The 12,659-nt window shown below is 40.0% G+C and overlaps 1 protein-coding gene across 1 annotated transcript in view; it reads right to left on the reverse strand.

Annotated features, from left to right (window-relative positions):
• The window catches only part of LOC123766952 (arylsulfatase B), a 205,598-nt gene extending 196,040 nt beyond the window's left edge, over positions 1-9,558 (reverse strand). The window contains exons 1-2 of the mRNA XM_069307715.1: positions 9,152-9,558; positions 3,664-3,795 (exon numbers count right to left, since the gene is read on the reverse strand). The gene's annotated coding sequence lies outside the window, so the exon portion shown is untranslated. The remainder of the gene's footprint in view (positions 1-3,663; positions 3,796-9,151) is intronic.
• Between the last annotated feature and the right edge of the window lie 3,101 nt (positions 9,559-12,659).

A 12,659-nucleotide genomic window follows, 5' to 3' on the forward strand; every position in this document is an offset into this window, starting at 1 on the left:
CATTAGTGTGTATGATTATATATATATATATAATGTATATTAATTTTAAGTGCTAACCTCTAGTAGTGGTAGGATTATCGCCTAGTGAGTGCAGAATTTTACCCTAGGCTACCATCAGTACTTGCTCACAATTTATGAGCTAGTACTATCCAATTAACAAGTCACCATGACTAATCCACAGAAAGCAAAGCGTGCTTTAGTAGCAAGTAAACGTCAACTGACAAGAGATCTCGACCAATATGAACAGTTGTTATATGAGCCTGTAATTAATTATCGTCGGTTGAAAATACCACTATTACAAAATAGGAAATCTTACCAAAATCAAGTCCACGACGACGTAGTAGTTGAAGATGTGGAACCATTCCTGTCTGACCTAGCACAATATGAAGAAGAAACTCAAGGCAGGTTGGAACATTTACACAGGATAATTGAATCAGAACAATTAGCCAGTACATCAAATAAAGTAGATAATGTTATGGATGATCTGGATCTTTTTGAGAATAAATGTCAAGCCAGATTAGATCCTTTAATCAACAAGGATAACGCTTCACCCAGTAAAGCGTCACCCACTACAGCTTCACCCAGTAAAGCTTCACCCAGTAAAGCTTCACCCAATATTATACCACCAGAAATTAAGCAGTTCTCAGACTATTTATCCACAGTCTCTGTGGATTCTGAAAACCCAATACCTGAGGCTAGTGTAGTGAGTGTAGATATGATAGAGCCCAATAGGCTCAGGAATCTGTACACCAGTTGATTGACAGTTGAGAGGCGGGACCAAAGAGCCAGAGCTCAACCCCCCGCAAGCACAATTAGGTGAGTACACACACATCTGATAGGAATTAATAGTATACCAGGAACACAGGAACACGTGGAGACTACATTGAGCTGCTTCCTGGTGTGTGTGTGGTGTGAAAAAAAAGTAGTTAGTAAAGAGTTGATTGACAGTTGAGAGGCGGGCCGAAAGAGTAAAGCTCAAACCCCGCAAACACAACTAGGTGAATACACACACACACACACACACACACACACACACACACACACACACACACACACACACACACACACACACACACACGCACACACACACACACAATCGTTTGAGGCTTCAAGAAGACCTAGACAAGCTGAAGGAATGGTCGAACAAATGGTTGTTAGAGTTTAACTAACCAAATGTAATGTAATGAAGATAGGTGTAGGGAGCAGGAGGCCAGATACAAGGTATCATCTGGGAGAGGAAATTCTTCAGGAGTCAGAGAAGGAAAAAGACTTGGGGGTTGACATCACGCCAGACCTGTCTCCTGCAGCACATATCAAGCAAATAACATCAGCGGCATATGCCAGGCTGGCCAACATACGAACGGCATTCAGGAACTTGTGTAAAGAATCATTCAGAACTTTGTATACCACATATATCAGGCCAATCCTGGAGTATGCAGCCCCAGCATGGAGTCCATATCTAGTCAAGGATAAGACTAAACTGGAAAAGGTTCAAAGGTTTGCTACCAGACTAGTACCTGAGCTGAGAGGTATGAGCTACGAGGAGAGACTACGGGAATTAAACCTCACTTCGCTGGAAGACAGAAGAGTTAGGGGGGACATGATCACCACATTCAAGATTCTGAAGGGAATTGATAGGGTAGATAAAGACAGTCTATTTAACACAAGGGGAACACGCACAAAGGGACACAGGTGGAAACTGAGTGCCCAAATGAGCCACAGAGATATTAGAAAGAACTTTTTTAGTGTCAGAGTGGTTGACAAATGGAATGCATTAGGAAGAGATGTGGTGGAGGCTGACTCCATACACAGTTTCAAGAGTAGATATGATAGAGCCCGATAGGCTCATGAATCTGTACACCTGTTGATTGACGGTTAAGAGGCGGGACCAAAGAGCCAGAGCTCAACCCCCGCAAACACAACTAGGTGAGTACAACTAGGTGAGTACACACACACACACACACGCACACACACACACACACACACACACACACACACACACACACACACACACACACACACACACACACACACACACACACTCTCCCAAATCTTCAGACCCAATATGCCCTTCCTAGTCCAGACCTACCTACCCAGGCCCTACCCCAGACCTTCCTACCTACCTTCCTAGATACCCAGCCCCCATTCGCCCCCCATGCACACTTCCAGACCCCATTCACCCCCAGACACCCCCTGGATCCCCCAGACACCCCTTCCCCCCCGGATCCCCCCAGACACCCCCCATCCCGGATCCCCCCCCCCCCCAGCCCCAATTAACCCCCAGACACCCCCCAGATCTCCCCAGATCCCCAGAGAAAGAGCGAACTCTGGAACCAGAATTTCCATGAAGAATCTCAAGGTTTTTTACACCAATGCTGCTGGGGTATCTAATACAGCAGAAGAGATAAAAGAAAGAGGGAGTGAGGCAGATCCTGACATACTTGCAATAGTGGAAACTAAAATATATGACATGATCTCGGATGAAATCTTTCCAGAGGACTACCAGGTGATAAGAAAAGAGAGGACACAGAGACAGGGAGGGGGAGTGGCACTCCCAATAGAGAGGAAATGGAAGTTTGATGACCTAGGAAATCGGGTTACCAATGAGAGCACAAGCTTCATACATGGAACTCTGACAGCAGATGGGAGGAAGATTGTGTTCTTGGTAATCTATAATCCCCCACCAAACAGTAGAAGACCCAGGCAGGAGTATGATGACAACAACAAGGCATGCATAGATGAACTGCAGAAGGCAGCAACACTCGCCCACAGAACGAGAGCAAAGCTGCTGGTCATGGGGGACCTAAATCATAGAGAGATGAATTGGGAATCAAGGAATCCCCATGGAGGGGACGAAACGTGGGGAGCAAAGTTAGTAGATGTTATAGACAGGAATTTCCTAACACATCATGTAAAGGAAGACACTACGGAAAGATGTGGAGATGCACCGAGCCTATTAGACATGATTTTCACCCAGAATGTAGAAGACATCGAGAATTTGGAGCATGAAATACCACTAGGGGCCAGCGACCATTGTGTCCAAGTCTTTGACTACATGATGGAATTCAAACTTGTGACCATAGGACAAGAGGTCAGGGAAAGGAGAGTTGACTACAAAAAAGAGGACTACAGGAGGATAAGGGACTATCTGGGAGAAGTGCAGTGGGAGGAAGAAATTAGAGGAAAAACAGTCCAAGATATGATGGACCTAGTCATACGGAAATGCCAGGAGGCCGAAGAGAGATTTATACCAACAGTAAAGGGAAAAAATTAGAGGGAATACAATAATCCATAGTTTAATAGCGAGTGTCAGGAAGTAAAAATGGCCAGCAGGCGGGAGTGGAGGAAGTACAGAAGACAATGGACAGAGGACAACAGGATCAGATGCAACAGAGCTATGAACAATTACATTAACATATAAACATATTAACATATAAACATAAATTAACATAAAATTAATACCTGAATTAAACTAGAACCTCTACGATAGGCTGGATGATTCAAGTTCATATCAAAAAAATAAAATTAAACCTACCCAAGATTTTGTGTGGGAGTCAAATTAAAATTTCTCTACTGTCCACTGAACCACCATAAACAACAAATAAGATTTTTCACCATTTTCTATGGTGAAGGTAAGAGGACATGTCAAGAGTGCACACTTACAGGATTGTCAGGGGCTAGTAACTGAAGTGTGTCGCACATGACAACGGCCAGGCTGGTCGTCAACGCCCGGGAATGATAAGCATCAAGGAAGTGCCAGAGGGCATTCTGTCAAGTAGCTCTTGAGACTTGATTCTGAACAAGCAGTTAGGGTTATCTCTCAGAGCGGTGAGGCCTTCATACACACCAGCACACTATTACCACACAGTATAACCAAACTCACTATAACACACCAGCACCACATTGCCATATATGGTATAACACAACTGCAGCACACTGCTCAGTACTGCACCACATTGCCACACTTAGTGTAACAGTTCATATGCATATTGCCACCGCCAGCACAACTCATCAACTCAATATTGCCAAACTCAGTATAACACACCAACACCATACTGCAACACTCAGTATAACACACCAACACCATACTGCAACACTCAGTATAACACACTAACACCATACTGCAACACTCAGTATAACACACCAACACCATACTGCAACACTCAGCATAACACACTAACACTATTCCCATATAGCTGGTATAACACACCAACACCATACTGCAACACTCAGTATAACACACCAACACCATACTGCAACATTAAGTATAACACACCAACACCATACTGCAACACTCAGTATAACACACTAACACCATACTGTAACACTCAGTATAACACACCAACACCATACTGCAACACTGAGTATAACACACCAACACCATACTGCAACACTCAGTATAACACACTAACAATATTCCCATATAGCTGGTATAACACACCAACACCATACTGCAACACTCAGTATAACACACAAACACCATACTGCAACACTCAGTATAACACACCAACACCATACTGCAACACTCAGTATAACACACTAACACTATTCTCCTACAGTTAGTATAACACACCAACACCATACTGCAACACTCAGTATAACACACTAACACTATACTCCAACTGTCAGTATAACACACCAACACCATACTGCAACACTCAGTATAACACACCAACACCATACTGCAACACTCAGTATAACACACCAACACCATACTGCAACACTCAGTATAACACACCAACACCATACTGCAACACTCAGTATAACACACTAACACCATACTGCTTACTGACACTAACAATGGTTTCCTTTGTCACGTTACATACACAGATCGTCCTAGATCATGGTTTCCAAAATTACCTTTCCTTCCAATACTGTTGACAGATATCGCCTCGTTGATACAAACATAACATGGACCCTAGTCATGGCTTAGTTGTTCTTAACTCCGACATTTACTCGGTAAACTGATAAATGCTCTGATCTTTGAGATCGTAATGTGACTTAGCAATGTGCCCATATGTGCTCTTCTGTCTTTTCTGTTCTTCTATTTATACCTGTTATTTGGTAATTATTTACTCGCTATTTATTTTCGTGTTTACTCTTTTACCCTTCCCTGCTTACTTTGTTTAGTGTTTACGTCTATTTCGTAGGGAGCGGCCTCTAGCTGGGTTTCTAGCCGTACTATAGAATAGACACAAATTCACTTGAACATGAAAACAGAAGTATGGAAAGTGCATAACATCTACCAGTAAATGGTACTGCATCACATCTACCACTTAAGGCACTGTCTAATATAAACCAGTGAAAGGCCCTGAATTACATCAACCAGTGATGGGCACTGCACCACATCCACCAGTGAAAGGCACTGCATCAACAACCTGTAATGGTCACTGAATCACAACCACCAGTGAAGGTCACTGCATCATCCACCAGTCAAGAGCAAATCCTCACATCCACTAGTGAACGGGAATGTATCATTGACCTCTGAAGGTCAATGCATCACCTCCAACACGGAATATCACTGCTTCACATCCTACCGTAAATATCACTGCACAACATCTACCAGAAAAGGTAGCAGCATCACATCCACCAGTGAAGGCCACTGCATCACATCTACCAGTAAAGGGCACTGCATCACATCTACCAGTGAAGGCCACTGTATCACATCCACCAGTAAAGGGCACTCTGTCATGTCTACTAGTGAAGAGCACTGTATCACATCTACCAGTGAAGGCCACTGCATCACATCCACAAGTGAAAACCACTGCATCACATCTACCAGTGAACGTCACTGCATCACATCTACCAGTGAACGTCACTGCATCACATCTAATAGTGATGGTCACTGCATCTCATCTACAAGTGATAGAAATCTAACAAATGATTACTATGATGATGAAATATGGATTCTGGAGTACAATCTTTTCAGATATGACAGGAAATACAGGCTTAAGGGTGGGATCCGCCTGCCCCTCACAGACACTCTCAAGTGCAATGAGCTGCTGAACATCACAAATTATATGGTGAAAGTGCTGATAATCAAAATAATGATCCTATATGTGGTTATTGTCCTTTTATACAAATAACCAGAGGCAAATCCTCAATAGTTTAAAGGCAAATTAATTAAAATATAATACTGTTTAGGAAACCATACTAATCTACCCTCAAACATCATCTTGCTTGGGGACTTTAGCTTAAGACACCTGAAGTGGAAAACCGTAGCACCTACAGTTATATCAGAGAGAATACCGAAAAAACAAATATACAGTTGCACAGAACTGACCTGTTACGGATGTGTGACAGATATACACTAACCCAACAAATAGTACACCCAACTAGAAAAGATAACAGACTAGACGTCATTATAAAAAATTACGATGAATTAATCAGGAACATAATGATTATAAATACCCGTTATTCAGATCACAATTTAAATGAAGTTCAGACAAGCATGGGCAATTGAGCTGCACAACCAGTTCCAAATTCTAGAAGAGGAGTATTCAGCAAATTTAATTTTAATAATAAACAGATTAACTGGGAACAAATAAACCAAGACCACACAGATTTAAGCTGGGAAGAACTTCTAGAAAATACAAACCTATTACGGGGGACGGGGGAGGCAGGGATAGTTGGGAGGTGGAAGGGACGCGGGAGGGGAAAATGGTGGGGAGGACTGAGAGACAGGGAAGGTTGTTGTGACCGGGTACAGCTAGTAATTAAATAAAATTATAAATAATTAAAATTAACATAAATTAATAAATCCCTCGAGTCAGTTTTCCCCACACTTAGAGAAAAGAGGAAGAGATGCAGACAGGAGCTAGAAGGACGTTCCCTTTATAGACGATAAACATGAATCGCAGAACAACTTGGACGAACCAACCTATTTCAAGAACGAAAAATAGACTATGTACAAAAACAGGAACGACTGTACTAAACCTACAAGAATCATCCAGGAGAAACAAAGAGAGCAAAAGGCCACCATTGAAATAAAGAGGAATCCGAAATACGTTTTCTTCTCTGCAAATACAAATTATGTATTTGCAAATACAAATTGTACATCTTGATTGTACACGTACAATCTTCTCTGAAAACACAAATTACGTCTAGTATTAGCCAGTTAGTAAGGGAGATGACAACTAAGAAATGAGCAAAATACTGAAGCAACAGTATGATTCCTTTTTTCAGTAACCCCTTAAACACACTAAAGATTGATGAAGACCCAAAAGAATTCTTCATGAATATGATACTATCAGGTGTCTCTCTAACCCCACTTGATTTTGAAATAGTCATAGATAGTTTCCCTGTACACTCTGCACCAGGCCCTGATTCCTCTAATATCATATTCACAAGATTTGTAAAAAAAAAATACCATCGCAGTCCCCGAAAAAAATTGAGACGGAGCTGAGAAACTGGTGTTATCTCTGGCATACTAAAACAGTTATCAGAGATAGCACTACCTCTTAAATGAGGGAATAATGCAGAGGCAAAAAACTATAGGCCGATGGCCCTAACATAACACCATCAAATCTTTAGAAGAGTGCTCAGAAGTAAGATCCCAAAACACATGGAACCACAATGTCTACATAACCCTGGACAACATAGCTTCAAAACAGGGCGCTCTTGCCTATCACAATTAATGGACCACCAAGACATGGTTTTAGATGCCATGGAAGGCAAACAAAACGCTGACAAAATATACACAGATTCTGCAAACCCTTCGACAAATGTGACTTTGGTATTATAACGCACAAAATGCTTCTATAGGTATTGCCGAAAATATAGAAGTTGGATCTACAAATTTCCTTACTAACAGACCCTAGTGAGTAATAGTCAACAGAGTAAAATGAGGACGATCATCCGTGAAGAGGTCAGTTCCCCAGGGTATTGTTATTGCTCCAGTACTCTTTCTCATTCTTACATCAGACATAGACAAGAACACTAGCATTTCTATGAGAGTAGACAACTTAGAGGATACAGCAAAACTTCAGTTTGATGTAAATTATTTCTTTCGGTGGGACTCAGAAAATAATATGGTATTTAATGAAGATAAGTTCAAGCTACTGCGCTATGGAAAAATGAAAACATACAAATGGAATCCACATACAAAACGCATTCCGATCATACTTTTGAACGAGATAGCAAAGTAAAGGATTTAGGTATTATGTTGGAAGACCTTTCAATTAAGGAACAGAATAAAGTAGCTATCACAACTGCAAGAAAAATAACAGGTTGGATAACAAAAGCCTTTCAAAAGAGATGCTATAATAATTGATGATACTTGTCAAGAGGCTAGTGATCTCTAGAGTGGAATACTGTTGCACAGTAAAATCCCCTTTTAATGTTGGAGGAAATGCTGAGCTGGAGAGCATGCAGATCCTTTACTGCTACAATCCACTCAATAAAACGTCTAAATTATTGGAACTGATGAAGATGCCTAAATCTGTATTCTCTAAAGCGCAGGCAGGAGAGATACATAATAATTTTCACATTGAAAATATTAGGGGGCTAGTTCTAAATCTGCTCAAAGAAATAACATCTCATAAGACCAGAGGGCTGGCAGGATGTGCAGAATACCCCCGTTGAAAAGTAGAGGTGCAACAGGTACTCTGAGATCAAGCACTCTATCAACATCAGAGGCCCGAGACTGTTCAACACGCTTCCACTACACATAATGGACATAAATGGCTGACCCCTTGCAGTATTCAAGAAAACTATAAACACCTCCAAAGAATACCTAATCAACCAGAATGTGATTCATACGTCAAGTTGCGAGCAGCTGCGTCCACCATCCTAGTTGACCAGACTATTAACCAGGAGGCCTGGTCAGAGACCGGGCCGCGAGGACCTTGACCCCCGAAATCAGTACAAAGTAACCGCAAGGTGAGGTGCACTGCATCCCTGACATTCTCAACGATCTAACAAATCTCTTCAATCATATTTATTCTTTTGTATAACCAACTAAGACGTTGAGCATCTTACTGCCTTTGGCACATGCATTACTTCCATTGCTATGACAGATCTCTATGTTTAGACTGTTGTTGCTTCCATGGTTGTACAGCAGTTCTGCTGTGGTAAAGTACGATCGTAATCAACATATGTTATCTCTAGTGCTGATTGATTCCAGGGCATCGCTTGGAGCAGTAAAACATACCTGTGTCCAGGGCATCAGTTGGTGATGACGGGAGCGTCGCAGCTGTCTTGTACACAGACGGTGCTTCTTGCAGAATGTGAACACTGTCCACTGCTGCAACACCCTCTCGCACAACACTGCTGCAACACCCTCTCGCACAACACTGCTTCAACACCCTCTCACACAACACTGCTGCAACACCCTCTCGCACAACACTGCTGCAACACCCTCTCGCACAACACTGCTGCAACACCCTCTCGCACAACACTGCTGCAACACCCTCTCGCACAACACTGCTGCAACACCCTCTCGCACAACACTGCTGCAACACCCTCTCGCACAACACTGCTGCAACACCCTCTCGCACAACACTGCTGCAACACCCTCTCGCACAACACTGCTGCAACCACCTAAGGTGTCGTTGTATAATATCTCCACTTCTTTTTCTAATCTCAGCCTATCGAACTCCCAAAGGTCATTATCATTGAAACAGCCAATTAGTCAATAAATAGTTGTAATCTTCATAATCTTCCTATCATATCACCGACACGATTACAATAACCATGATCTCCAAAACTTCAGCAATAAGAAATATTTCACAATGAAGGCAAGCTCATGCATTATATTTGAAAAAAGTATTGAAGTATGAGTAGCAATTATCAAGATAATGTATCAAGGTACATGGTTTCTCATTTATTTCTTGCGTTTATCAGTGTTTGGCATCGCTTGCAAGGATGTGGTAACGTTTTCAGATAACAGTAATGGATGGAAAGTATTCGTGTGGTATTATCGGTATAAGACTCTTATTTGTCTCTAGGAACCGGCCAAAAATGGTTCAAGGTCAACTTTTTTTTTTACGAATTACTTTTTTAGCTGTGTGCTATCCTTGTGCTGGTGGAACTTTGGTCCTGCCTCTCAACTGGCGTACAGATTCTTAAGCCATCTGAGCTGTATCAGATCTACATTTAAAAGTATGTATGGAGTCTGCCTTCACTACATCACTGCTTAATGCATTCCATTTGTTAACAACTCTGGCACTGAAAAAATATTTCTAATGCCTATGTGGCTCATTTAGGTACTAATTTTCCACCTGTGTCCCACTGTTCATGTTCCATCCGTGCTAAATAGTTTGTCTCTGTCTACCCCTGTCTTTTCCTCTGATTTTTTTTAGGTTATCATGTCTCCCCTTACTCTTCTGTCTTCCAGCGAGGTTTTGGTTCAGCTCCCTTAGCTAAACTTCCCTTTAGAGGTTTAGCGAGGTCTTAATCTCCCTAAAGAGCTCAGCTACCTTAGCTTAGGTGGCGTGGGTTTCAGTACTGGGAGTAAATACTGCCTTACTATTCTTATTAATAATATTATGCGGTGAGTGGTGACTATTAAGTAGAGGGGAAACTTGAAACAAGTGTAATTGATGATGGGAATCAGGAAGCAAAAATAATAAGTGCCATGAAATTTAATAAATTTATAAGTTGTTTAGCTGGAGGGACTATTTTTTGGCCATAAGAAACAATTGATTTGTATTGATATTGATGATAGGGTAAGATGAATGTAATTAATATAAGAGCAATAATACCAATTAATAATGACAATAATGATTTATAAATATTTGTTCCCAGTAGATAAAACGTGACTATTATGCCAACTAAGAAAGACAAATACATAAAAGAAATAGCCCATTTTGTCCTTTTCTTACCGACATTGAATTTTTCTGGTGCTATTTCTGTATTCTTATTATTATGTTGCCCATGAGTAGTTGTTATTGGACTCCAGTACGAATCTTCATGTATTCTGTTAGCTATTCTCAAATTTGCAAAATGTGGATGGGGTAATAACTGAGGCGGTTATTGATGATTTACAGTAGTTTTTGTTGGTGAGGTTGTTATTAACGTAAATGGAGTATGTGTCATCGTTGTAAAAGCGATTTACCTATATTTTTTCTTAATTTTAAATTTAATTAATCCCTCACTATCAAAGGGTATTAGTGTTTTTAGTCGATAGCTATTTTATGTATATTATGGCTTTCCCCAGTGGGGTAAAATAGGCAGTTTTTTCTTCGTCCAAACGATGGTTGAAAGGAAAATTATGTATATAATTCTTAGTTGTCAGTCTTATCATTCAAGTTCAAAATACTACCTAAAGTTTCTAACATCCAATTTAAACATTGAGACTGAGTGTATTTAAATGGAACTAAATAATTCGCATCTTCAGTTTCTACTAAAATACTATAATCACAATGATATGTTTTGCCATTCAGTTCATTCCATTTTCTGATATCATAGGTAGATTCTAATTATTAAGCTTTCCTGATTTAATTGTTCTGATAATTGAAATGTAAAATGAGTACAGTGTGTTTCTACCATAAACTCTCTAATTTGGATAATTATCTAAATGTTTTGATACATTTTTCGGGTTGACCGAGGAAGTGTATAGGTCCCTTCAATTGTATTTGCATTACCATACATATGCTGATACAAATTAACATATTCGGCTTGAGTCACGGTGGGCATATTTTAAAAAATATTTACTTTTTCGTTTTATCGATCCATTTAGGTCGATAATTTGTATTATTAAAATACGAAATAAGAAAATATTATGGAAAATGCATCATTAGGATTTTACATTGATTTAAAATAACTTTCTCGATTTAATTTTTTCATAAACGTTCATTTGACAATCACTGACACCATCATTACAAACAGCAGTTTCATCTGTGTCAACCCAAATCACTTTCACTCCCTGGTCTATGAGATTAGGCAGCATAGCTAACTTCTTCAAAAAGATTTTTGAATCAGGGATAAGAATATTACCCGGATGAACAGATATATTTATGGCATTGTGCATATTAGGGTCAGCTTTTTTATTAATATTAAAACTTGTTATTAAGGCGTGAAACATAAGGCCTAGATTATAAGCATTTTGTGGTCCAGTTTTACTGGAACAAGACACACACACACACACCGTATATATATCAGATATATATCATATATATCGTATATATATCAGACCTATACTAGAAATATGCGGCTCCAGCATCTAGTCCACATCTAGTCAAACACAAAACTAAGTTAGAAAAGGTTCAGAGGGATGCCACCAAGCTAGTCCCTGAAATGAAGGGTAGGAGCTATGAAGAAAGATTACTGGAAACGAAACATGATCATTACCTTATAAAATCCTCAGAGGGATTCATACCCATCCTACTTTCTCGAAAGAAGTAAAAATGTTGCGTGGTGTTACAAATAAATTCCAACAGTCAGATAAACCACTACACCTCCCCAATTTTTTTTAAATATAATAGTAAATATGTAACATTTACATATTAAAAAGGAGAGTTAACATCAAATAAATATTTTGCATGATGTTAAACTCAGTTCTTATGTCGAAAAAATGTTAACAAGGAGACAGACAAATAGACTTGAAGAGGTAGAAACCACTACCATTACCACCTCATTTGCATATATATAATATCAGGAAAAGATATAAATGTTCGAATTGTAATAACAGATTTAGTTGGCCAAAATCCTAGAAGTCT

The sequence above is a fragment of the Procambarus clarkii genome, chromosome 60 (genome assembly GCF_040958095.1).
Source record: "Procambarus clarkii isolate CNS0578487 chromosome 60, FALCON_Pclarkii_2.0, whole genome shotgun sequence".
Classification (NCBI taxonomy): domain Eukaryota; kingdom Metazoa; phylum Arthropoda; class Malacostraca; order Decapoda; family Cambaridae; genus Procambarus; species Procambarus clarkii.